Here is a 27,601-nt window from a genome sequence, read left to right on the forward strand (position 1 = left end):
AGGAAGCGGCCAGTAACATAAAGGATTACTAAGGTTCGCCTGCCCCTGACAGTGACTCGAGCTGGGCATCGCCACTTAGTGAAGGATTGGCTCGGGCGGCTCAGCTGCTCTCGGCTGCTCTAGTCCTGCAAAGGGAACTGCGTTCCTGCTGTGAAAAAAGTGCAGGAACTCCGTTCCCACGCGTTCCCGCAGGACTTGAGCCCTGGTTGGGACTTTACATGAGGCATATGATAGAACTACCACAGGCCTCCATCCCTGTAAATGGATAGAAGGGGGGGAGGTTTTGGGACTTTAAATGAGATGCGTTTTTAGCAGTATGTGATTAAATATATATATATGGAATATAAAATTTTTCCATAATAACCAGGCTCAAAGTTATCAACCAAAAAAGCACTAAACCAAATGAATCTGTCTAGCTGTATGCATTAAAAACAGAGGTTTAGTTGCATGTATTTGCAAATACCTGTGTGAGCTGCAGGCCCCGTCAAGGCACTCCGTATACTGCAGTCCTAACTATGAATTTTAAAGTCTCCTAAATAGGAGCACAGGAGTGCTAATCAATAGATAGGGGACAGATTGAGAGCTGTTTCTCAAATTTATAGACGGAAAAAATTCCTATCGGAAAGTAGCAATTCCGACATGCAAAATTCCGACGCATGCTTGGACACAGTTTGACGCATCCTCTAAAGCAGTGATGGCGAACCTTTTTGAGCCCGAGTGCCCAAACCGCGACACAAAACCAACTTATTTCTTTCAAAGTGCCAACACAGAATTAAACCTGCCAGCGTCTCAGAGGATGGGACTGATCATCCCTCTTAAATCACCCCAAAAAGACAAAAAAAATTACGTTTCAGCCAAATTTGTTCAGAATGTAGGTTTCAGAATTACATTAGGTTACTGCACAATGAAAACATACTGCACACTGAAAACATACTGCACACTGAAAAATGACTGCATAATGAAAAATGACTGCATAATGAAAAATGACTGCATAATGAAAAATGACTGCATAATGAAAACATACTGCACAGTGAAAACATACTGCACAGTGAAAACATACTGCACACTGAAAGCATACTGCACACTGAAAAATGACTGCATAATGAAAAATGACTGCACACTGAAAAAGTACTGCATAATGAAAACATACTGCACACTAAAAAATGACTGCACACTGAAAAATGACTGCACACTGAAAACATACTGCACACTGAAAACATACTGCACACTGAAAACATACTGCACACTGAAAACATACTGCACACTGAACAATGACTGCACACTGAACAATGACTGCACACTGAACAATGACTGCACAATGAAAACATACTGCACACTGAAAACATACTGCACACTGAAAACATACTGCATAATGAAAAGTTACTGAACAATGATTACCTGTAATTCAGTCCCCTTCTGCAAACCACTCAGTCCTGCCGAGGAAGGTCTCTCTGCTGGTGCTACTGACCGGAGAAGGGGGGGGCCATCACAGAAAGCCTGCTCTGTGATGGCTCTTGTCAGAGTCACAGCAGCTCTGGTCCTGACAGAGGAGAAGCAGGCTCTCTACAACACGGCCAGTGCAGGGAACAGAGCTGAGCAGAGCACACTCCCGCCCACCTCAATACAGCACAGCCACACTTTCATCTCTGCCTGCATCTTCTTGTCAAATGTGGCGGGCTGTAGGAGGAGGGCGGGTTACAGCAATACTGATTGGCTGAGAGGCGGTGGTGGGTGGAGAATATATTAGAAGCGCAGATCTGATTATTTCGGCAGCTAGCTGCTGATTGGTGGGTGCAGTGTGGATTGGATTAGCGTGCGCACGTCACCCCCCCCCCCCCGGCGCTTATTCTTTGTCACTCCTACTCAGGTACGTCACCGCTAGCCAATAGATAGAACTATGGGGGATGGAGTTTGCAGTGCGGTGTGGACAATTAGATTTTTCACTGTATGCTTTCATTTCTAGGCGTGCCCACCGAAACAGCTTGCCGTGCCGGGAGCGGCACGCGTGCCACGCATTCGCCATCACTGCTCTAAAGCATTGAACTTCATTTTCTCGGCTCGTCGTAGTATTGTACGACACCGCGTTCTTGACAGTCGAAAGTTCAGAGAACTTTTGTGTGACCGTGTGTATGCAAGCCAAGCTTGAGCGTAATTCCATCGGAAAAACCATCCAAGGTGTTTCCGACTCGTGTGTACGAGGCATTAGTTTGCTTGGTTGCCTTGATTTCTATCTCTGTACTTATATATTATACAGTATGTGGGAAAGCAGCCCAACCACTCCCTCAATTCCACTTTCCTCCACCCTCCCTCAATTCCACTTTCCTCCACCCTCTTCACCACCTTTTTCTGTGGCTCTTTTGTCTGGTGATCTCACTGGTTCTCTCTCTGAATGAATGAATGAATGAATGACTTGTATAGCGCAACGCATGCGAACTGAATCGCCTCTGGGCGCTTTTTCCAGCCAGTGTCTGCTTGGCTGGTGCGGTCATTTTTACCCCGTAGGATCTCATCTTTTACCTCTGGTGGTGGTCAGGTCCAAAATGTGGCACACAACATGGCCATGTAATGACTCTTTGCAGCATTTTTATTTTTGTTTTTAAAGATGTGTAGCAAGGTCTCTGGCCTTTTCCAGTCTAATGAGAACTTTCCAGACCAAAGACAGCTGACATCCTTCAATGTGTAGTGGGTTGTGAGGCATAGTGGGTGCAAATATGGTGAAAGTCATTGGGCTCCAGACACTTCTAAAGATTTCTTTTAACTGTCCTTTTATATTTTGAAGGGAAAGAGGGTTAGGGCCAGGAAACCCTTAAGTAGTTGCAATTTCAATTAGCAAACTCTTCAATAGGTGGACAGTCGTACAGGAAAAAGGCCCCAGCAAGGCGCCACTACTGCACATGCAGGATTGCTGTCTCCTATGGCTACAGTACTTAACAGTTCCTAACACAAAGTTCAACAGTTCACTCAGCTTCACTACAACTTCTACTTGTAGTTCTTCAGCCTCTTGAGCTCCTAGTCTCTCACTGGACTCTCTGATTCACTGACTCTGAATCCCGTGAGCTCCTCAAGGCTTATGCGATGGTATCTCCCTCAGGCGTCACCCATGCTTCCTTGCTGGGTCCCTAGCTTGGCACTTCAGATACTTTTTGAGCTTCACCCCTGCTAAACGGCTTGGTCCCTGGCTTGACACACAAGGCTGCTCTGCAAGCCTCACCTCTGCTGGTTGGGTCCCTGACTTGATCACCGCCTGAAGTTTCCCAAATCTCCACCTTGTCCGTGACAGTGGGGTTGATTTACTAAACCTGGAGAGTGCAAAATCTGGTGCAGCTGTGCATGGTAACCAACAAGCTTCCATTTTTCTTTTGCCAAAGCTTACTTGAACATTTTGATTTTGCATGTTCTACTTTTCGAAAATCAACCCCAATGTTCTTAACGTTACTGATACTTTCATTTGTTTTTAGAACCAAAATCTTAAGATGAAATTACCAGTGTTGGTTTTTCTTGGCACTGAAGACCAGAATACAATTTTTTTTCCAGTAAGGGCGTACAGACACCTGGAGAGAATTAAACCGTTAAAACAAGATTTGCATTATTTCCTGCACCCGCACGCTATCAAGGTCACCAGACAGTTTTTCTCTCGCTACCTGCTGCAAAAACTTTGTAACAACTACAAGCTCTCTAAAGTAAATCTTGCATGTTCAGCGCCACGTCTGTTCCAAGCCATCTTCTTCCTGTTGCGGCGCTGCATTATAACAATGGCTCGCTGATTTGATCGAGCCCGTGTCAAAGCATATTTTCTGAAATTTATTAATCTCTAGTTACAAACCCAACCTCATTAAAATAATGAAGAGCTCCCTGGGAAAACCAGGACACTCCACTTCTTGAGAGCAAGCTTCTATGGAAATGGGAATGAGTAATACCAATTTGTCTTCCGTGTGAGGTGTCAACTTGTGATGCCGAAAGGTTAGGACATTTGTCTACATTTTCTCCCAAGACAAGCTTAAATAGCTGCTATTTGTCCTTGTTCTTTTCAGACACATCGTGACAGAAGAAACTGTGTGACGACGGAAAAATGTTGTGTTTCTGGCTAATTGGATTTGATTTCTTGTTAACTGATATTCTATATTAAGCTTCTTGTTTACGAAATCCTTGGTGACCAATGTCACACAGATAAGCGCCTAGTTCTCAGAAATGTCACACAGGCATGACTTAATAAGTCATCCATAGATAACAAAAAGTTCAAAGCCAACATAAGACTTGCTGAACCTTTGTTGCAGTGGCGGCTGGTGCTCAATTTTTTTTTTTGGGGGGGGGGGGGGGGGTGCAAACAAACTGAAAAAAAAACCCCATCAATTGCAGCCTCACTGTGCCCATCAAACGCAGCTACTGTGCCCATCAATTGCCACCACTGTGCCCATCAAACGCAGCCACTGTGCCCATCAATTGCCACCAGTTTGCCCCATCAATTGCCGCCAGTTTGCCCCATCAACTGCCGCCAGTTTGCCCCATCAACTGCCGCCAGTTTGCCCCATCAAATTCCGCCAGTGTGCCCCATCAAAGGCGGCCAGTTTGCCCCATCAAATGCCGCCAGTTTGCCCCATCAAATGCCGCCAGTATGCCCCATCAATTTCCGCCAGTGTGCCCCATGAAATGCCGCCAGTTTTTCCCATCAAATGCCGCCAGTTTTCCCCATCAAATGCCGCCAGTGTGCCCCATCAAATGCCGCCAGTTTGCCCCATCAAATGCCGCCAGTTTTCCCCATCAAATGCCGCGAAAGCGGAGAAACACATACGTTGGATTGGGGCAAAATTCTACATGCAGAGGGATCACATGGGCACCATGTTGGCCTCTAAACTATCTCCACGGTACCGTGCACAAACTACCCCCCGGATTAGAATAGCGGGAAAGCCCCCCAAGGCCAACCTAAACAAAATACTCACAGCGTTTCAGGACTTCTACTCCCAGCTGTATAGCTCCCCCTCCGCAGACAAGGGTCAGGAAATTCTACTTTTCCTTAAGGATCTTCCTTTACCAACTCTATCCGTCGATCATAAAAACTGGCTTGAGGCCCCCTTTTTGTCGGAAGAAATGTTGGAGGTTATAAAAGACCTCAAGAAGGGAACGGCGCTGGGTCCCGACGGCCTTTCTGTGCGCTACTATAAGGCGTTTGCTGACACTTTAGCCCCATACATGGCAAACAATTTTAATACAAAAACCTAGGGTTGCCCCTTAGATCCCCACCTCAACACTGCCTATATAACTGTTATACCCAAACCGGACAAAAACTTAGAGGAAGTGGGGAATTATAGACCCATCTCCCTCATTAATAACGACCTTAAGATCCTGACGAAGATCCTAGCCAACCGCCTGGCATTCTTCATCAGTCGGTACATCCACAAAGACCAGGTCGAGTTTATACCAGGAAGACAGGGCCCGGACCAGGTCTGACGAGCTGTAGATATTATTTCCCTTCTACAATCCGGCTGGGACCAAGGCCCTAAACAGGAAGGAATGTTGCTCTCTCTTGACTTACACAAAGCTTTTGACTCGGTGACCTGGCCTTACATTTTCGCCCTCCTGCTGCGCTGGGGATTTGGCCAGCGCTTCATGGGGGTGATCCGAGCCCTCTACTTTGCACCAAAGGCTATAATACGCCTGCAGGGACTCCACTCACAGCCCCTTAATATAGCCAGGGGAACTAGACAGGGCTGCCCCCTCTCCCCCTTAATTTTTGCTATTGCAATCGAGTCCTTGGTGGTAGCGATACACTCCAACCCAAATATCCAGGGAGTAACCTGTGGCCCGCAAATTAATAAGTGTGGTTTGTTTGCTGACGACATTCTTTTGTTTCTCACCTCACCGACCACGACCCACCCTAATCTCTGCAAACTCCTAAACGATTTTTCCATCATATCAGGCCTCAAAGTAAATTATTCCAAATCTCAGGCCCTTACCGTCTCCCTCAGACCGGAAGTAGTTTCAGCGTTGCAAAACGCATTCCAGTTTGAGTGGAGAGGAGATTCCATTAGGTATCTGGGGATCAACCTCACAGCCAAAATTTAGCATTTGTATCCATCCAATTTCCCACCCATGTACTGAAAGTTTGCTTCTGACCTTACGAACTAAGACAAGGGGGCTTTGTCATGGCTGGGGAGGATTCATTCGGTAAAAATGACTCTCCTCCCCAGACTACTATATCTATTTCGATCCCTCCCCATAAACATTAGAAGGGACCACTTAAAGTCCTTTCAAAGCAAGGTTACCAAATTTTTCTGGGGGGGGGGATCGGGCCACAGACTTCTCCAAAAAACTCTTTTTCAAACTAGGACTCGGGGTGGTTTGGGACTTCTTTGCCTCCTTTGGTACTTCCAGGCTGCTAGAATAGCGCAATTGTCCACTGTCTACTCCAGACTCGAAAAGCCTGATTGGGTTGGAATTGAGAGACAGGCTGTCCCAACGAATACCTTAGACTATCTTCTGTGGACACCCTCCAGGGACCACCCCCGATATTATCTCTCCTATCCTTTCACAAACCTTGTCTCTGTGGGACAAGTTGAGATCTGTACCTTCCCTGACCTCAGAATGTAGACCCCTGTCACATATTTCCGCCGGGCCAAGACATCAAATCCTTTCAATGGTGGCTGGACAAGGGGCTGTATCGCATTGGGCACTTCTTCACCCCCTCTGGCCCGGTTACCCAGAAATTCTGTGTTTGGAACCTAGACATGCCAGTCACAGAGCACTACAGATTTCAACAGATACAACACTTCCTCCGCAGGCTATGGAAGGGGAAACCCATCCCCCCCAAATTCACTCCTTACGAAATGTGGTGCGGACAGGCTATAGCTCAGAGGGGTGGAATCTCCATCATTTATTAATCACTTGCCCTCCCGTCCTCAAAATCCTCGTACATACTGGCATGGGAAACTGACCTCCAAATTAATTGGGACCTCGAGAGGTGGCAGTCTTTTTTTTTTTTTTTTTTTTTTTTTTTTCTTTTTTTTTTTTTTTTAAAGTGTATTTTTGTGCGTGTACTCGAGAGAGGAGCCGGACTGCAGGAGTTGGGAGTAGGCAGGCCTCCCCCAGAGGCAATCTGCCACCTTTCTCCATGCCCCGGGTGGCAATGGCGGGTGTGTGAGGGGGTCCTCCCACACAGCCCGCCCTACCTGCTCCGCTTTGAAGCCCAACGGGGCAGAGGGACTCCCTATAAGGGAGTGAGAGGACTAGCCCGCTCAACCAGCCCCATTAGTCCTTCGCCTCTCTTTTAGAGACCGCGTGGTCAATGTGAGTGTGTTAACCCAATTTAGAGTGCGTGTGTAGGTGTGGTGGTTTTTGTGGGAGGGGGGTGGGCGTACTAAGCACAGGCTTACCTTGCATAGCACACCCACCGGGAGCCGGGCTGAGACCACCAAACTCAATTCACATGAAGCCGAGACCGGGATCCGAACCTCTAGCTGCAGAGGTGAATGGCTTGTCAGCGCAGTGCCAATCGCGTTGAGCCACCACAGCTCCCTGAGAGGTGGCAGTCTTAATTTTTCAGAAGTTTCCAGGGGGTAAGAAACATCTCCTTGGTCGAATCTGGAGTCAATGTTTTGACCAGATGGTACCTCACCCCCTCAAAGTTGGCCTTCTTTTTCCCCACAGCGAATCCTCTCTGTTTCCACGGATGTCAGCTCACTTGCTACATGGCCCACAATTGGTGGGAGTGCCCTAGACTTCGGTCATTCTGGAACAGGATGTTTACCCTGATCCATAAGGTAACTTCTCACCAGCTTCCGAGAACCCCAGCTATAGCTCTCCTGAACTCTAACCTCCCTAGAATTCCCAAAGCAATCCGCAAACTAATACACTTTATGCTGCTAGGGGTCAAGATGACCATAGCGAAGGCGTGGAAACAACCCACGGTCTCCCTCTTGGCAGCTAAACGCAAGATCTCCTGGATCATGTCTCAGGAGAGACTATCCAGCATATTAACTGACACGGTCCCACAGTTTGAAGCCGTCTGGGAACCTTGGTCCCTACATGTGGGGGTTCCGCTTCGCCCAGGATTGTAGTCCCAGTCGGAAACTGCTGGGGACGGACACTTGGCCCCCTCCCGGTAAGATCAGCTCTCTCTCTCCTTTTCTTTCTTTCTCTACGATACGCTTCTTTTACCTGACTCTTTTTTATTAGCAGAAAGTAAAAAAATATTGTTTTTTAAAATTTGAAAGATTGCTTTTTCTGAATATTTTCACCTTAAATCTCTTTTTTTTCACTGGTATATATTCTGCATGTGGCCCTTTGTCGGCGTGCTCTATGCTTTATCCTGAAGAGTAGGGCTCCTTTATTTTAAGGATATCATTTTTTTCTTTATGAGCTCCTCTTTATACTGAGCTATACTTAAGCTCTGAGGATGTCTTAAACACCCGCCTCGCAGATTCCCAGTTTTTGATATATATCATTTTTACAGCTGCAAATAGCAGAGTCTGCAAGTTTGAATTAGTGTAAAATTATATCAGATAGATTCATCTGGCCGCCTAACACAAATGGAACAGTATACAGAGTGAAAGTTCTCATTTATCCAAAATTTCGGTAAGAATCAGGAAATTTCAGCGACATTTTTCCATCAAAGCTAAATGCATTGAGTTGATGGGTAAGGCGCACCTTAATGTATTTGAAAGGTGTAACTGGGTTAAAAGGGGAACTCCAATTTGGTGGAAAAATATAGCAATTAAAAATAAATTTAGCATCAATAATTGCTACACAAGCCCTGTAGTAATTCAATGATGTTAAAATTACCTTTCCTTTTTAACCCCTTCATGCTTGAGGGTAACATTTCATTTTTATTTCAATAAATGCTTAACCACTTCCAGACCTTAGGTGTTTTTCAGATTTGGTGTTTGTAAGACTAAAACTCCCAAACATTATATATATATATATTTTTTCTAACACCCTAGAGAATAAAATAGTGGTCATTGCAATACTTTTTGTCACACCGTATTTGCGCAGCGGTCTTACAAGCGCACTTTTTTAGGAAAAAATTCACTTTTTTGAATTAAAAAATAAGACAACAATAAATTTGGCCCAATTTTTTTACATATTGTGAAAGATAATGTTATGCCGAGTAAAATGATACCCAACATGTCACGCTTAAAAATTGCGCCCGCTCGTGGCATGGCGTCAAACTTTTACCCTTAAAAATCTTGATAGGCGATGTTTAAAAAATTCTAGAGGTTGCATTTTTTGAGCTACAGAGTAACTAGAATTATTGCTCTCGCTCTAACGATCGCAGTGATACCTCACTTGTGTGATTTGAACACCGTTTTCATATGCGGGCGCTACTCGCGTATGAGATCTCATAATTAGACTAAAATGCAAGAAAAAAAAAATTGAAACTGTCATTTTTTCAAATTACAAAAAAAAAATGTTTCTTTAAGAGGCTGGGCGGGACTGACGTTTTGACGTCACTTCCGCCCAGCAGAGCTATGGGGACGGGTGAAGGAGATTTTTCCTTCAGTCTCGTCCCCAGTCACCAGCCGAACGGTCCCGATCATCTCCGGCGCTACCGATGGCTCCGGTAAGCGGCGGAGGGTGCGGGAGAGCGGCGGGAGGGGGGGCCCTCTCCCGCCACTGATAACGGCGATCTCGCGGCGAATCCTCCGCGGAGACCGCCGTTATCGTGTACCGGACCGCGCACACTAAAGATCGATATCTCGGTTGTGGCAGCAGCTGCTGCCGTTACCGAGATATCAATCTTTAAAAAGAGGACGTACATCGTCGTGCGCAGGTCTGGAAGTGGTTAAAGGGGTTGTAAAGGTTCGTGTTTTTTCACTTTAATGCATCCTATGCATTAAGTTGAAAAAACACCTGGCAATGACGGCCCCCCCAGCCCCTCATTTTACTTACCTGAGCCCGTTCACCTGCTGTGCGCATGTCCGGCGTCCTCTTCTCCATGGAGTCTGGCTATTGATTGACTAGATTGGATTTATTGATAGCAGTGCAGCCAAGGAAGGGAGGCTTCCATAACATTCCTGTCTCCACCAGGTACGTGATAGATACTCTGCTATATGGGGACTCTTGAGAGCTGGGACAAGAAGCCTGCTATCGGTCTGCTAAGTGTGCCTGGGCCGTTACTCTACCCAGCAGCCATCCCCTGCGCTCAGATGCTGCTCCAGTTGCGTAAGCTTTATTTTCTCAAAATCTCTGGCCAACGCATTTCGTCTAATGATAACATCCCATTGTATGAAACGCTTTGAGTGGGGATTTTGCACTGACATCATGCCGCTGCGCAATCCTGGGTCAGCAGTGGCTTCCTACATGAGTTGATCCAGATTCACTGTCCTTACTGTAACTACATTTTGGCCGTATTATGTTTCTTAATAAACGTACTACATAGTTACATAGTTAGTCAGGTTGAAAAAAGACACAAGCCCATCTAGTTCAACCGTAAAAATAATATCAAAAAGTCCCATACACCCAATCCTATACCAACAGTTGATCCAGAGGAAGGCATAAAATCCCAACAAAGCATGATCCAATTTGCTACAGCAGGGGTAAAAAATCCTTCCTGATCCCCCGAGAGGCAATCGGATTTTCCCCGGATCAACTTTACCTATAAATGTTAGTACTCAGTTATATTATGTACATTTAGGAAAGAATTCAGACCTTTCTTAAAGCAATCTACTGAGCTGGCCAGAGCCACCTCTGCAGGGAGTCTATTCCACATTTTCACAGCTCTTAGTGTGAAGAAACCTTTCTGTATTTGGAGATGAAATCTCTTTTCCTCTAGATGTAAAGAGTGCCCCCTTGTCCTCTGTGTTGACCGTAAAGTGAATACCTACACTTTTGGAATTTTCTCCTGGCTTCTGGTGGGCTTTATTTACCCTCAGTTGGAAGCATATGAGATGTCATTACAATTGACATGCCTCAGTGCATGGGCGTCCGCTCCATAGGGCGGGGGGGGGAATTGAACCCCTCTGGAAAATTCAGAAGGTATTGAAGAGTGAAGACACCCCTCCGCGACTGAAGCAGTGACAGCGCCGCGGTGACATGCAGGTTAGAACAGGGAGAGAGAGGCGAGCTGCTGGCCGTTGCATTGCAGGGGAGCGGGGGTGGTCTGGTGCGGGGTGACACCACTGCACCTGGCCAACCATCCCCTTCTCTCACGGCCGCGGGCTGTCTGAGCAGTCCCGGGCCAGATGTCATACAGGCACAGTGAGCAGAGTGAAGTCGCCTCCCCCTCCAGTGTTTATGTGTACACAGGGGGAGGTAACTGCACTGATGGCTGATCTCAGGTACTGAATGGAATGGGAGGAGGGGGGTCCATCTGTGCTGAAGGGGGGTCTGTACTGAAGGGGGGTATGTGCTGAAGGGGGGGTCTGTGCTTAAAGGGGGTCTATCTGTGCTGAAGGGGGGTCTGTGCTGAATGGAGGGGTCTGTGCGGAATGGGGGGGGTCTGTGCTGAATGGGGGGGAACCATCTGTGTTAAAGGGGGGGTCCATCTGTGCTGAAGGGGGGGTCCATCTGTGCTGAAGGGGGGTCTGTACATTCTCTAGGCTATATTTATATGGGTATGGAGTGAAGCTAAATTATCTCAAGAGCTATTTCACACTGCCAGCTGGCCGCGTTATCGGTAAAGCGCCGCTAAAAAGCGTTGCTTACCATCGTTTTACCTTTTAACCCCCACTAGCATTTGAAGAAAGGGTTAAATGCAGCTGTGTATCAGCGCCCCCCCTCCCTGAAAAAATTTCAGCGGATGCCCATGCTTCAAATAGAATAAATTAGATTTGTAGGATTTTATTTTTGTATTATTGTTTACAATTTGATCTGTATATTATTTTTTAAAAAATTTTTTAAGTGCCCCATTGGGGGGGCTTTTGTGAAATATCAGCAGGGGGAATCTGCGCCACGCGGTGTGGTTAGGGTGTGCCCCGGCACACCCAGCACACCCCCTGCGCACGCCTATGTTTGTACCCCACATGAATAACCTGTCTGCCTACTCATAGTCCAGTCTTTACAGTTTAGTTTCTGGAAACACGACAGTTAAACACAAGTTCATATTTTGTTCTACAAAAGAGGAGACGAGATTTCATCTTCGTTATTTTGGGAAAAAGACAGTTCTTAAATTGTGAACAATTTATCTGTGGATAGGAAAGCAGCCAGGCTGTTCATTGAGATGCAGCTCTCTGCTATGCAGTGGAGTCTTTAATTGTTATGTAAAAATTCATGTGTATTCAAAACTTTGACCTTGAGGTTTCCCTGCAGTAAATTATTTTCCTTCGGATACAGCTACTATTTTTCACCGTAAAAGATTTGCTTGCATACAATTAGACTTGTACTTATGCATAAGTAATGTGAGGGGATGAGCGGACTGTGGCCTCCATGGCTGTGGAGATTCTAGAACATGAAGAAAATACGGCTTTATACAATTTTGCACAAGAAGTGGTCATGGGGATTCTTAGAAATCATCTAAATTCTAAATTAAGAGGGCCAGATTCTCAAAGAGATACGACGGTGTATCTCCTGATACGCCGTCGTATCTCTGAGTTCTGCCGGTCGTATCTATGCGACTGATTCAGAGAATCAGTTACGCATAGATGGGCCGGATTCACAAAGCACTTACGCTGACGTATCTCGAGATACGCAGCGTAAGTGTAACTATGCGCCGTCGTATCTGTGCGCCGTGCCCACAATCTGAGATACGCCTAAAAATAGGCTACCTACGACCGACGTAACTTGCCTACGCCGTCGTATCGTGGGCGCATATTTACGCTGGGCGCATTTGCCGCTCCCATTGATTTTCTATGCACATATGCAAATGAGGGAGATACGCCGATTCACGAACATACTTGCGCCCGGCGCATAATATACGCGGTTAGCGTAAGTCGTACGTCCGGCGTGAAGTTATTCCCCATATATGAGGCGCAACTCATGCTAAAGTATGGACCAGGGAACACAGCCGTCGTATTTTACGTCGTTTACGTAGTACGTGAATAGGGCTGGGCGTAGGTTACGTTCACGTCGTAGGCAGTGATCCGTCGTATCTTAGGGAGTGGTTCCGACGTGATTCTGAGCATGCGCACTGGGATGCGTCCACGGGACGGCGCATGCGCCATTCGTTTTAAGCACCATATTTATCGCCTATTGCGCGCCCCGGCGTATAGCGCGCACCCCCGAATCCCAAGAAAAATTCCTGAAAAAAAAAAATACTTAGTTTGGATGCCCCTCGTCGGTGTCTTGACCGTCGTCCATCGCGTCCATCTGTAGCCTCGTCCGGTCCGGCGTCCTTCTGGGGCCATTGTGGTGTCCTCCCCGCTCGATCCCCGCTTCCCGCGCTGAGTTTGAACCACTGCGCCGGCATTTATCGAGCGCAGTACACTCGGGTATAGTCGCTCGGGCTCCGCTCCTCTCGCGTAAAAGATGTACAGGACACACAGGAGGTGACCACGAGAGGAGCCGAGCCTGCCCGACTATACCCGAGTGTACTGCGCTCGGTATATGCCGGTGCAGTGGTTCAAACACAGCGCGGGAAGCGGGTATCGGCGTATAACGCGCACCCACGATTTTGCCCTGAAAATTTTCAGGGCAAAAAAGTGTGCGATATACGCCGATAAATACGGTACTTCTATGACGCTTGGACCATCATTTGCATGGGGTCACGCCTCATTAGCATGGCTCACGCCCACTTCCACCTACGCTGGCTTACGCCGAGAAAACCCAGCGTATCTTAAACAGCGAGTGGGAGCGAGTGCTTTGTGAATCCAGTGCTTGCCTCTCTGCGCTGCTTCGGCGTAGCGTATATTAGATACGCTACGCCGGCATAAATATGCGCCAATGTATGTATGTGAATCCGGGCCAAGGTGTATAAAGACATGGGTGAGCGAGTTTGGGGTGGAGGAATTTGACTGACCTGCACAGAGTCCTTACCTCAACCTGATAGAACACCTTTGGGATGAATTATAGCAGGGACTGTGAGCCAGGACTTTTCGTCAGTTCCTTGACCTCACAAATGGTTTTCTGGAAGAATGGTCAAACATTCCCATAGCGATGGAAGATTTTGGATTGACCTTCCTAATCTTTCCTGGTGACTTTGAAGATCAGGACAATTAGAGAGGGTAATGGGATTAGATTCAGATGAACTAAACTTTCTGGGCCAGACTCACATAGGTTAGCGGATCTTTAGATCCGCGTAATCTATCTGATTTAAGATCCGCCGCCGCAAGTTTTTAAAGGGAAGTGGTTAATTCACAAAGCACTTACCTCAAAACTTGCGGCGGCGTATCGTAAATCCCCCGGCGGAATTCAAATTCCGCGGCTAGGGGGAGTGTACTATTTAAATCAGGCGGGTCCCCGCGCCGATTGAACTGCGCATGCGCCGCCGGCTAAATTTCCCAGCTTGCATTGGTCCAAATGACGTCGCTAGGACGTCATTGGTTTTGACGTGAGCGTAACTTGCGTCCAGCTCTTTTGTGAATCGACTTACGCAAACAACGTAAAAATTCAAAACTCGGCGCGGGAACGACGGGCATACTTAACATTGGCTGCGCCTCATAGACCCAGGGGTAACTATATGCCGGAAAAAGCCGAATGCAAACGACGTAAAAAAAAAGCCGGTCGTTCGTTTCTGAATCGGCGTAACTCCTCATTTGCATATTCGTCACGTAAAAAAAACGAAACGCCACCTAGCGGCCGGCGTGGAATTGCAGCCTAAGATCCGACGGTGTAACACAGTTACACCTGTTGGATCTTAGGAATATCTGGGCCAGATCCACAAAGCAGATGCGCCGACTTAACTCGAGATACGCGGCGTAATTGAGATTTACACCGCGCGTATTTTTGCGCCTGATCCTCAAAACGAGATACGCCTTAAAACCAGGTTTTTTCGTCCTACCTAAAATAATTACACCGGCGCTTCTTCTCACGCAAAATACTCTAGACACACCGCTGTTTTGATAGGCAAAGATGCAAATGAGGGAGATAAGGCGATCCACAAAATTAAGTGTGTGCGGCGTAGATTATGCCCTGTGCGCTTCTGTTAGTTTCATGGTGTAAAATTACACTTTATAAAAGCAGCCCTAATTTTACACATGCCGTGTAAATGTCAGCTAAAGCAACACCATTAAGGAAGAGCTGAGCACACACACTTGCAGGACAACAATCTGTATGCCAACATGCCAGGGGCATCCATGCGCATAGCTAGACTAGTGACTTTAGTAACCGAGGGTACCCCCTCTTCTGAGGGAACAGCAGTCAGGAGACGCCTCGCAGAAGGCATCTTTGCACAGTAAACACACACATTAATTATGTCACAATGAGAATGCATGAATGCACACCACTGTGGTCCCTAGCACAGACACATCACATGCACATCTAATTGGATTAGATCCAAGTACCCCCCCAATGGTATTTGGGAGCAGTAACGCCCCGCCACGGCTCCAATTATGTCACTGTGCATTCATACACCATTCATGGACCTGGGATCACTTCTCCCTGGTCCTGGGGATCCCTAATCCACCAAAACTGAGGGTGACACCCTTATTTAATCAGGAATGCCACCCCCACATTTACACATCATTCACACACATTAAACAAATCATAAGTACAGTATACAAAACAAAATCCTACAAATAAAAAAACAAAAGTACCCTGCAAAATTAACGTCGGCGGCGATTGCTACGCCTGGGCCGCCCACGGGCACGGCCACGGCCAACCAGAGGAGCCTCCTGGGGGGGGGGTGTGAGCAGGGGAAGGAGGATCATCCTGGGGGGGGTGTGAGCAGGGGAAGGAGGAGCCTCCCCTGGTGACTGTCCTCCTGCTGGCCTGCCCTCCAAGGCCACTGCTATCCTGGTCAGACAGTTTGTGAGGGCAGCCGTATTGGCCTGGCCAGCCCGGGTATTGTCCTGGACAGCCTGGGTCAGGGCACTCACCTCCTGGGCCACGCCTGTTGTTGCGGTCTGCAGGTCACACAAGCATGTGATGACCGCCAAGGAGTTTGTGGCCCCATCAGTGATTGCCTCCTTCATTGCACCCAGGCTTGTCTCCATCTGGCTCAGAGTCTCTTTTATCTGAGCCAGATTGCGGGTCTGCCGGGCATTGTCCCTCTGCAGACTGGTCGGCAGACGCTCAGCCACCCCCGGTCTCCTGGGTCGCCATCCTGCCTGCCCCTGAGGCTTGTGGCCTGGGAGGAGGGGAGAGAGAGACCCTTGTGGGTTGAGGCCTGTTGGGGGAGGAGTGGGAGGGGCTACCCCTGATGGTGGCCTGACTGCTGCCAGCCTCAGGGGTAGCCTCAGGGGTAAACAAATCCGAGGCCAAAAGGACTTCCCTGCCAAACTGCATATCTTCTTCCTCAGCCTCCACCCCCTCATCCTCCTCCCCCTCAACCTCCTCATGAGGGGAGGTGTGGCCACTCCCCTCCCCTGGGGACTCCTGCCCTTCTTGGGACTCCTCAGCAGCCTCTTGTCCTGGGGATGGTGCAGCAGCCTGGCCTGATGGGCCAGCAATCTCCTGGCCTGATGGGCCAGCAACCTCCTGGCCTGATGGGCCGGCAACCTCCTGGCCATCTGTAGAGGACACAAAACAATCACAGGTTTGAGGATCCACACACTTGGCACATCTTCCCTTCCCCCACCCACACATGCTAATCACCAGATAGAAAAAACAAAAATTTACCTGTCCTCACAGGAACATCTGATTGATAGCCACGCAGGCCCACCACCTGCTGTGGGTGGAAACACCGGGCCACTGCCCATTCCTCCTCAGTCAGCCTGACGGGGCAGGGTCCGCCTCCTCCAGTGCCTGTGGCATGGGCATTGATCCTGGCCATCTTGTCCCGGACCAGGCTCCTAGGATCGTTGATCTTCTTTTGTATGCCACTGGTGGTCCTCGTCTCCCCCCCCCCCGCCGCATTGATCTGATCCGTGATTTTTTTAATCATGTCCTTCCTCTGGGCCGGGGAGGTGTTCCGGCTCTCAGGGCCATGTAAATAACGCCCATATTGGACAATGCCCCGAGCAAGTATTTGCTTCTCAATGGTTGAAAAATTAAGCTTCCTACGCTTCGGTGCCATCACACCCACCACTCAGCACCAACAAAAAATAAACACAACAAACAAACAAAAATACTCACACAACAAACAAACAAAAATACTCACAGAAGAAACACACACAAAAAGCAAAACACACAAGCAGACAGCTACTATAAATTCAAAAACAAACACGCAAAAAAAAAAAAAGAAAATACACTCAGAAAAAAAACAAACAGAAAATACACTCAGAAAAAAAACAAACAGAAAATACACTTAGGAAAAAAAAACACCAACTACACTCTACTACTCCTCCAAAACTTTTATCTCACACACAACTCACCAACACATACCAACAAATGACAGAGCAGAAGCAACTTGCTCTAGGAAGGGGAACACAGGGATATACTTTTGCAAGGGAAGTGTGTTTGTCTGGGGCTTTTTATACACAGGGCGATTCTCAAACTAAGTACACTTGGCCTTTTACCTATCTCACTGATTGCGCCGAGCCAAGTTCTGCACATGCCCAGTGAGGAGCAGATTTGTGCGCGCATGCGCAGTACGGCCGGCCCTTCATTTGCATGGGGTCACGGCTCATTACAATGAAGCACGCCCACTTCCTTCCCACTTGCAATAACCCCGCCTTACGTCTCAGAATTTAAGTTACACTTGGGCAATTTTGGACGCAAATGCGCTGTGGACACGGCACTCACGACACAAAATTAGGGCGCCGTAACTTAAATGACATAAGTTTTGAGTAACTTAATTTGCGCCGCTGTTTGTGGATCTGGCCCTAAGTTGCCAAGCCCGACCCCTGAAAAACAACCCCACACCATAATCCCCCCTCCACCAAATGATTTGAAGCACTGGCCCGATACTTTTGGCAATATAGTGAGGATGAGCGTCAGAGTCCTGACCTCAACCCTTAGGATTATTAGAGCGGAGACTGTGAGCCGGACCTTCTCGTCTAACATCAGTCCTTGACCTCACAAATGCGCTTCTGGAAGAATAGTCAAACATTCCCATAGACACACTCCTAAACCTTGTGGACAGCCTTCCCAGAAGAGTTGAAGCTATTATAGCTGCAAAGGGTGGGCCAACACAATATTGAACCCTACGGACTAATAGCCAGATTCAGAGAGAGTTACGCCGGCGTATCAGTAGATACGCCGACGTAACTCGGAATCTGCGCCGTCCTAAGTTTAAGTGTATGCTCAAACTGAGATACACTTAAACCTAGCTAAGATACGACGGCCTGCGCCGTCATATCTTAGGGTGCAATTGTTCGGCTGGCCGCTAGGTGGTGCTTCCGTTGAGTTCGGCGTAGAATATGTAAATGACTAGATACGCCGATTCACGAACGTACGTGCGCCCGTCGCAGTAAAGATACGCCGTTTACGTATGGCGTTTTCCGGCGTAAAGTTAGTCGAACAAATAGCTGGCCTAGGCAATGTTAAGTATGGCCATCGTTCCCGCGTCGAGATTTGAAAATTTTACGTTGTTTGCGTAAGTCGTCTGTGAATGGGGCTGGACGTAATTTACGCTCACGTCTAAACCAATACGTCCTTGCGGCGTAGTTTGGAGCAATGCACACTGGGATGTGTACACGGACGGCGCATGCGCCGCTCGTAAAAAACGTCAATCTTGTCGGGTCACAAGTAATTTACATAAAACACGCCCCCCCACATCCTCATTTGATTTAGGCGCGCTTACGCCGCCCATTCACGCTACGCCGCCGTAACTTAGGAGGCAAGTGCACTTGCCTCTCTGACTTACGGTGGCGTAGTGTAAATACGATACGCTAAGCCGCCACCGCAAAGATACACACATGTACCTGAATCTAGCTACAAGACTGGGATGCCATTAAATGTGCGTATAAAAGCAGGCATCCCAATAATTTTGGGACATGGTATTTTTTTTCGGGCATGGTATTTTATTCAATTCTATTCTGTCCATAGCAATTAGTTGCTATCTATATGACATTTTTTTATACAATTGCGACACATTTCTAAATTTCAGTATTGCAATAGATACAAGCAGTGCTTTAAGTGGGCCAAAAGAGGTGCCGGTACTCTATTAGGCGCCGGGGAGGAGGAGCCGGAGGAGGGTGAGTGACGGGGCCGGGGGCCGGGAGCCGGGAGGAGGGAGCAGGAAGTTTTAGCGCCGCGGCCGCTGCTGCTCTGCATACAAGGGCCTGATACTAGTATCAGGCCCTTGTATGCTGCATGCAGCTAGAGTATAGCCAGCCAAGTCCAGCACTGAATATGATGATCATCATATTCCTGGCCTGGGGCCATGGGTGTAGGAACCCTTACAAATCTGGGGGGGGGGCAGCATTTTTACTTGCCAGGTATATTCGTATCTCAAGCCAATAAATCAAACTATTAAAGCAATCCAGAGAGGGTAATGCGAAGAGCAATATCCAGCAATAAAAAAATAAACCATCATAGCATTAGTAAAAATAAACCGACATATAGCATTAGTAAAAACCAATGAATCAAGCAATGCTATGCTGAAATGTTAGTTGATTTTTACTGATGTCCTCCTGATAGTATCAGTAAAACTCAACTGACACATGGCATCAGTAAAAATCAACCGGTATAGCAAAAACCAACCCACATGGCATCAGTAAAAATTAACCCACATGGCATCAGTAAAAATTAACCCACATGGCATCAGTAAAAATCAACCCACATGGCATCAGTAAAAATCAACCCACATGGCATTAGTAAAAATCAACCCACATGGCATTAGTAAAAATCAACCCACATGGCATAAATAAAAATTAACCCACATGGCATCAGTAAAAATGGTGGCACAGTGGCTGCGTATGATGGGCACAGTGGCGACAATTGATGGGCACAGTGGCTGTGTGTGATTGGCACAGTGGATGCGTTTGGGCACAGTGGCGACAATTGATGGGCACAGTGGCTGCGTTTGATGGGCACAGTGGCTGCATGTGATGGCACAGTGGCTGCGTGTGATGGCACAGTGGCTGCGTGTGATGAGCACAGTGGTGACAATTGATGGGCACAGTGGCTGCGTTTGATGGGCACAGTGGCTGCGTTTGATGGGCACAGTGACTGCGTGTGATGGCACAGTGGCTGCGTGTGATGGCACAGTGGCTGCGTGTGATGGCACAGTGGCTGCGTGCGTGTGATGGGCACAGTGGCGACAATTGATGGGCACAGTGGCTACTATGTTTGATGGGCACAGTGGCTGCATATGATGGCACAGTGACTGCGTTTGGTGGCACAGTGAGGCTGCAATTAATGTTTTTTTTTTCTTTAGTTAGAGAAGGCAAGCTCAAAATAACAAACATTTTTTTAAACTGCTATTTTTTATTAAAAAAATTATGGTCACCTCAAGCTGAGGTGACCATAATTTTTTAAATAAAAAATAGCAGTTTAAAAAAATGTTTGTTATTTTGAGCTTGCCTTCTCTGACTAAAGAAAAAAAAAAAAAAAAACATTGAGGTCCTCAGCTCAGTCCAACACCCCCCCCCCTCCCCTCCCCAATACACAATACTTTCTTACTTTTTGCAGAGTTTTTACTGTATACAGTAAGGCAGGCCAGGCCCAGGCGCAGCAGCAGGCTCCTCGTGAGTCACGACTTGTTCTCTGACTGGCGCTGACAGTCACTCTCGCTCCCTCCTCCCCTCTCACCTCCGGCCGCCGGCGTGACGTCACGCGGCGCACGTCGGTGGATTGAACCAAATCAATCCTCCATGGGGGGGCGAGGAGACGCACAGGAGGAACGGGAGCCAGCCAGGAGCGCACGCGGCAGCCAGTGAGTCGGCGCCAGCGGGCATACAGTTTAGTGACTGCGCTGTCACATCTGGGGGGGATTTTACCATACCCGTCCCCCCCGCATTATTTCCTGGGGGGGATGCGTCCCCCCCGGTTCCTACGCCCGTGCCTGGGGCTGCGTTCCGGTACGGGAAACCCACGTACTGGGCGCACGGAGAGGTGCTGGTACTCTCTAGGGCCATTTTTGGAAGTGGCGGTACTGAGTACCGCCGCGTTTCGGCCCAGTTAAAGCACTGGATACAAGTGTGTGGATGTAACATATATAAAAGCTTCTTTCCCTTAGCTCTAATGAAAACATTTCTGTTGTGCCCTAATTGAAACACATCAGTCAATAACTTTAATAATGCTTTTTAAACACTTATGCAAGACTTGAACAGTTGTTTTTGACCCAGTTCTCCATCCAATATATTGAAAGAAATCTCCGATGTACCTGCAAAAAAATTAACACAGCGGTGCTGCACTTAATTAATTAGCCATGATATTGACTGCTGTGTTTTAAAGGAATACAATACAATTGCACTGCTTGCCTTAGGCATCATTAAAAATATTTTGCCGCACAAAAGAACTGTTCTTCCGTTTGAGTTTGCTGCGAAATATTGGGGGATTCTAGTTAGTTCTACCTGACACACAGATGTGACACAGCACTTTTGCAAATTGCTAAATTAATACCATATCATATACAATGCAAAAAAAAAAAATGATATCATATCATTGCAAAGATTGTAGCAAATGTCACTGCAGATCATTACTGGATTCTACTCTGTAGGTACCATGACTGGCCCTTACAATAACTTCAGTAATCTATTTCAAGTGCCTAATGGAAGGGATTTTTGAAGCACCACATGGAGCATATATAGAGTTTTTGATAAAAATCTATAAAATTGCCATAAAGCAACCATGGGATATATTTATTTGTTATGTTACATAGTTACATAGTAGGTGAGGTTGAAAAAAGACACAAGTCCATCAAGTCTAACCTATGTGTGTGATTATATGTCAGTATTACATTGTATATCCTGGTATGTTGTGGTCGTTCAGGTGCTTATCTAATCGTTTTTTTAAACCACCGATTGCTCCCCACTGAGACCACCGCCTGTGGAAGGGAATTCCACATCCTTGCCGCTCTTACAGTAAAGAACCCTCTACGTAGTTTAAGGTTATGGATTTCTGCACAAAATGGTCATAAAATGTGATCTGATCTTCATCTAAGTCACAACAATAGACACTCACAGTCTGCTTAAATTAATAACACACAAAGAAGTAAAGTTTACCATGTTTTTATTGAACACACCATGTAAACATTCACAGTGCAGGTGGAAAAAGTATGTGAACCCCTAGACTAATGACATCTCCAAGAGCTAATTGGAGTGAGGTGTCAGCCAACTGGAGTCCAATCAATGAGATGAGATTGGAGGTGTTGGTTACAGCTGCCCTGCCCTATAAAAAACACACACCAGTTCTGGGTTTGCTTTTCACAAGAAGCATTGCCTGATGTGAATGATGCCTCGCACAAAAGAGCTCCCAGAAGACCTATGATTAAGAATTGTTGACTTGCATAAAGCTAGAAAGTGTTATAAAAGTATCTCCAAAAGCCTTGCCGTTCATCAATCCACGGTAAGACAAATTGTCTATAAATGGAGAAAGATCAGCACTGCTGCTACTCTCCCTAGGAGTGGCCGTCCTGTAAAGATGGCTGCAAGAGCACAGCGCAGACTGCTCAATGAGGTGTCGAAGAATCCCAGAGTGTCAACTAAAGACTTACAAAAGTCTCTGGCATATGCCAACATCACTGTTAGCGAATCTAGGATACGTAAAACACTAAACAAGAATGGATTTCATGGGAGGATACCACGGAGGAAGCCACTGCTGTCCAAAAAAAAACATTGCTGCACGTTTACAATTTGCACAAGAGCACCTGGATGTTCCACAGCAGTACTGGCAAAATATTCTGTGGACAGATGAAACCAAAGTTGAGTTGTTTGGAAGAAACACACAACACTATATGTGGAGAAAAAGAGGCACAGCAACATCAAAACCTCATCACAACTGTGAAGTATGGTGGTGGGGGCATCATGGTTTGGGGCTGCTTTGCTGAATCAGGGCCTGGACGGATTGCTATCATCAAAGAAAAATGTATTCCCAAGTTTATCAAGACATTTTGCAGGAGAACTTAAGGCCATCTGACCACCAGCTGAATCTCAACAGAAGATGGGTGTTGCAACAGGACAACGACCCAAAGCATAGAAGTAAATCAACAACAAAATGGCTTAAACAGAAGAAAATACGCCTTCTGGAGTGGCCCAGTCAGAGTCCTGACCTCAACCCGATTGAGATGCTGTGGCATGACCTCAAGAAAGCGATTCACACCAGACATTCCAAGAATATTGCTGAACTGAAACAGTTCTGTAAAGAGGAATGGTCAAGAATTACTCCTGACCGTTGTGCACGTCTGATCTGCAACTACAGGAAACGTTTGGTTGAAGTTATTGCTGCCAAAGGAGGTTCAACCAGTTATTAAATCCAAGGGTTCACATACTTTTTCCACCCGCACTGTGAATGTTTACATGGTGTGTTCAATAAAAACATGGTAACATTTAATTCCTTTTGCTTTTAGGCTCAAGTTTTGTCTCATGGGACAAGGGCACCTTCTTCCACATGCTTGCTGTATGGCTTTCTTCTTGCAAATCTTCCATAAAGGCCAGATTCGTAGAGAGCACACCTATAAGTTGTCCTGTCTGCAGATTCTCCCACCTGAGCTGTGGATCTCTGAAGCTCCTCCAGAGTTACCATGGGGCTCTTGGCTGCTTCTCTGATGAATGCTCTCCTTGCCCGGCCTGTCAGTTTAGGGGGACGGCCATGTCTTGGTAGGTTTGCAGTTGTGCCATACTCTTTCCTTTTTCGGATGATGGATTGAACAGAGCTCTGTGAGAACTTCAAAGCTTGGGATTTTTTTTATAACCTAACCTTGCTTTATACTTCTCCACACCTTTATCCCTGAACTATCTGGTGTGTTCCTTGGCCTTTATGATGCTGTTTGCTCACTAAGGTTCTCTAACAAACTTTTGAGGGCTTCACAGAACAGCTGTATTTATACTGAGATTAAATTAGACACAGGTGGACTCTAGCTACTAATTAACCACTTTAGCCCCAGAAGATTTGGCTGCTCAATGACCAGGCCATTTTCTGGGATACGGCACTGCATCGCTTTAACTGACAATTGCAAGGTAGTGCGACGTTGTACCCAAACAAAATTGATGTCCTTTTTTTCCCCACAAATAGAGCTTTCTTTTGGTGGTATTTGATCATCTCTGCGATTTTTATTTTTTGCGCTATACACAAAAAATGAGCAACTATTTAAAAAAAAAAAAAAAAAAAAACACAATATTTTGTACTTTTTGCTATAACAAATATCCCCAATTTTTTTTTTTCCAAAAAGCATTTTTTTCCCTCAGTTTAGGCCAATACATATTCTTATACATATTTTTGGTAATAAAAATCGCAATAAACGTACATTGATTGGTTTGCGCAAAAGTTACTGGGCCAGATTCACGTAGAATCGCCCTACGCTGCGGCGGCGTAACGTATTACATTTACGTTACACCGCCGCAAGTTTTCAGCGTAAGTGCTTGATTCGCAAAGCACTTGCCTGTAAACTTGCGGCGGCATAGCGTAAATCCGCCCGGCGCAAGCCCGCCTAATTCAAATGGGGCGGGGACCATTTAAATTAGGCGCGTTCCCGCGCCGAGCGTACTGCGCATGCTCCGTCCCTAAAATTTCCCGACGTGCATTGCGCTAAATGACGTCGCAAGGACCTCATTGGTTTCGACGTTAACGTAAATGGCGTCCAGCGCCATTCACGGACGACTTACGCAAACAACGTGAAATTTCAAATTTCGACGCGGGAACGACGCCCATACTTAACATTGGCTAGACCACCTAGAGGGCAGCTTTAGTTTTACGCGGCGTATCTCTACGGAAACTACGTAAATTTACAGCGACGGGCAAAGCGGACGTTCGTGAATCGGCGTAACTAGTCATTTGCATATTCTACGCTGACCGCAATGGAATCGCCACCTAGCGGCCAGCCTAGAATTGCAGCCTAAGATCCGACGGTGTAAGTCAATTACACCTGTCGGATCTTAGGGAGATCTATGCGTAACCTGATTCTATGAATCAGTCGCATAGATACGACAATCGTATCTCAGAGATATGACGGTGTATCAGGAGATACGCCGTTGTATCTCTTTTGTGAATCTGGCCTATAGCGTCTACAAAATAGGGGATAGATTTATGGTATTTTTATTAATACTAATTTTTTACTAGTAATGGTGGCGATCTGCGATTTTTATCAGTACTGGGACATTATGGGGGACACATCGAACACTTTTGACACATTTTTGGGACAATTGGCATTTATACAGCGATCAGTGATATAAAAATTCACTGATTACTGTGCAAATGTCACTGGCAGCGAAGGAGTTAACACTAGGGGGCGATCAAAGGGTTAACTGTGTTCCCTAGTGCAGGGCTCTAAATTTCAAGTCCTGCGCTACTAGCCAGGCCTCAAAGCGTACTCGCAACCAGTTGCTCTGCCCAACCCCTACCATGTCCCGTCCCCTAATACCGCCCCTAGACACACCCTCATAAATTATCTCATTAATTTTCCGTATCCTGAAAGAATTTGCGCCGTAAGTTACGGCGGCGTAGTGTAAATGTGTTGGCGTAAGGGCGCGGAATTCAAATGACAAAGACGTGGGCGTGTTTTATGTTAATTCTACTTGACCCCACGTAAATTAAGTTTTTTTTGAACGGCGCATGCGCAGTCTGTGGGGGTATCCCAGTGCGCATGCTCGAAATTAAACCGCAGCAAGCCAATGCTTTCGACGTGAACGTCATTCTATGCAAAGCCCTATTCGCAAACGTTTTACGCAAACGACGAAAAATTTGACGCTGGCCCGACGTCCATACTTAACATTGCGTACGCCTCATAGAGCAGGGGTAACTATACGCCGAAAAAAGCCTTACGAAAACGGCGTAAAAAAATGCGCCGGGCGGACGTACGTTTGTGGATTGGCGTATCTAGCTAATTTGCATACTTGACGCGGAAATCGACGGAAGCGCCACCTAGCACCTATGCACCTATGCACCTTAGATCCGACGGCGTACTAAGACGTACGCCAGTCGGATCTGGCCCAGCTTCAGGCGTATCTTGTTTTGTGGATACAAAACAAAAATACGCCGGAGTATCCTAGAAGTTACGCGGCGTATCAATAGATACGCCGGCGTAACTGCTTCGTGGATCTGGCCCTATGTCGATTAAAAGCCCCCGGGGGGGAATTTCTCCATTTTTGTCTCTACAACATTTTGGGGTGTAGACTAGGACTCTCAATATATGCGTTTTTTCTTGTCTCATCACATACAATCCCAATCAATTACCGTATTTATCGGCGTATACCGCGCACTTTTTTGCACACTTTTTTGCCCTGAAAATCAGGGCAAAATCGTGGGTGCGCGCTATACGCCGATACCCGCTTTCCCGCGCTGAGTTTTGGATACTGCGCCGATATATACCGAGCGCAGTACACTCGGGTATAGTCGGGCAGTCTCGGGTCCTTCCGCGCTCACGTCCTGGACGTACAGGACGTCAGCGCGAGAGTTGCCGAGCATTGCCGACAATACACGAGTGTACTGCGCTCTGTATATGTCAGCGCAGTATTCAAACTCGGCGCGGGAAACGAGCGGGGAGGACCCCGCAGAAGGACGCCGGACCCGACGAAGAGGACACCCGAAGCCGCAGAAGGACGCCGGACCCGATGAAGAGGACACCCGAAGCCAGACGAACGCCGGACCCGAAGAGGCCGCCGATGGACGCCGCGCAAGACACCAAAACTGTAAGTACAAAAAAACTTTTTTTTCCACAGGATTGGGGGCAACTTTAGGGGTGCGCGGTATACGCGGGAGCGCGTTATACCGCGATAAATACGGTATATTTAGGTTTTTGGTTGTACCATGTCAAAATAGAAAATCTTAAAGCGGGGGTTCACCCTGTTAAAAAAAAAAAAATGTTTTTTTTTATTAGACCATTACATTCGGCATCGTAGCGCGAGCTACGGTATGCCGGTCTTAAATTTTTTATCCCCGTACTCACTGTGCTATCGATGATTGAAGATTCCGGGGAATGGGCGTTCCTATGGTGAGAGAAGGTGATTGACGGCCGGCCCTGGCACGTCACGCTTCTCCGGAAATAGCCGAAATAGGCTTGGCTATTCACGGCGCCTGCGCATAGCCTGTGCGCAGGCGCCGTGAAGACCCGAGACCTACTCCGGCTGTCTTCGGGGAGCGTGACGTGCCAGAGCCGGCCGTCAATCATCCTCCCTCTCCATAGGCACGCCCATTCCCCGCGGGAGTCGGATTCTTCAATCATCGATAGCACAGTGAGTACGGGGATTAAAAATTTAAGACCGGCATACCGTAGCTCGCGCTACGATGCCGAATGTAATGGTCTAATGATGTGAAGGAGGGTGAACCACCGCTTTAAGGAGTAGGCGTGCATTGCTTTTAATAAGTCAGCCTGACTTCTAGACTTGCATCATGAGAAGGAGCAGTAAAGCGCAACAAGTGTAGCACTGCAAAGTAGGAAGCAGAGCCTTCATATGTGATGAAAATATATGACTAACCCCATCTACATATATCATTCTAAATTGAACGCAGAAAACAAGGATTTTAAAGCATTATCATTTTTTTTTATACTATTTTTTTTACAAGCAGATCGATTTTATATGTCTGGAAAAAAAAA

Source organism: Rana temporaria, chromosome 1 (genome assembly GCF_905171775.1).
Source record: "Rana temporaria chromosome 1, aRanTem1.1, whole genome shotgun sequence".
Lineage (NCBI taxonomy): Eukaryota > Metazoa > Chordata > Amphibia > Anura > Ranidae > Rana > Rana temporaria.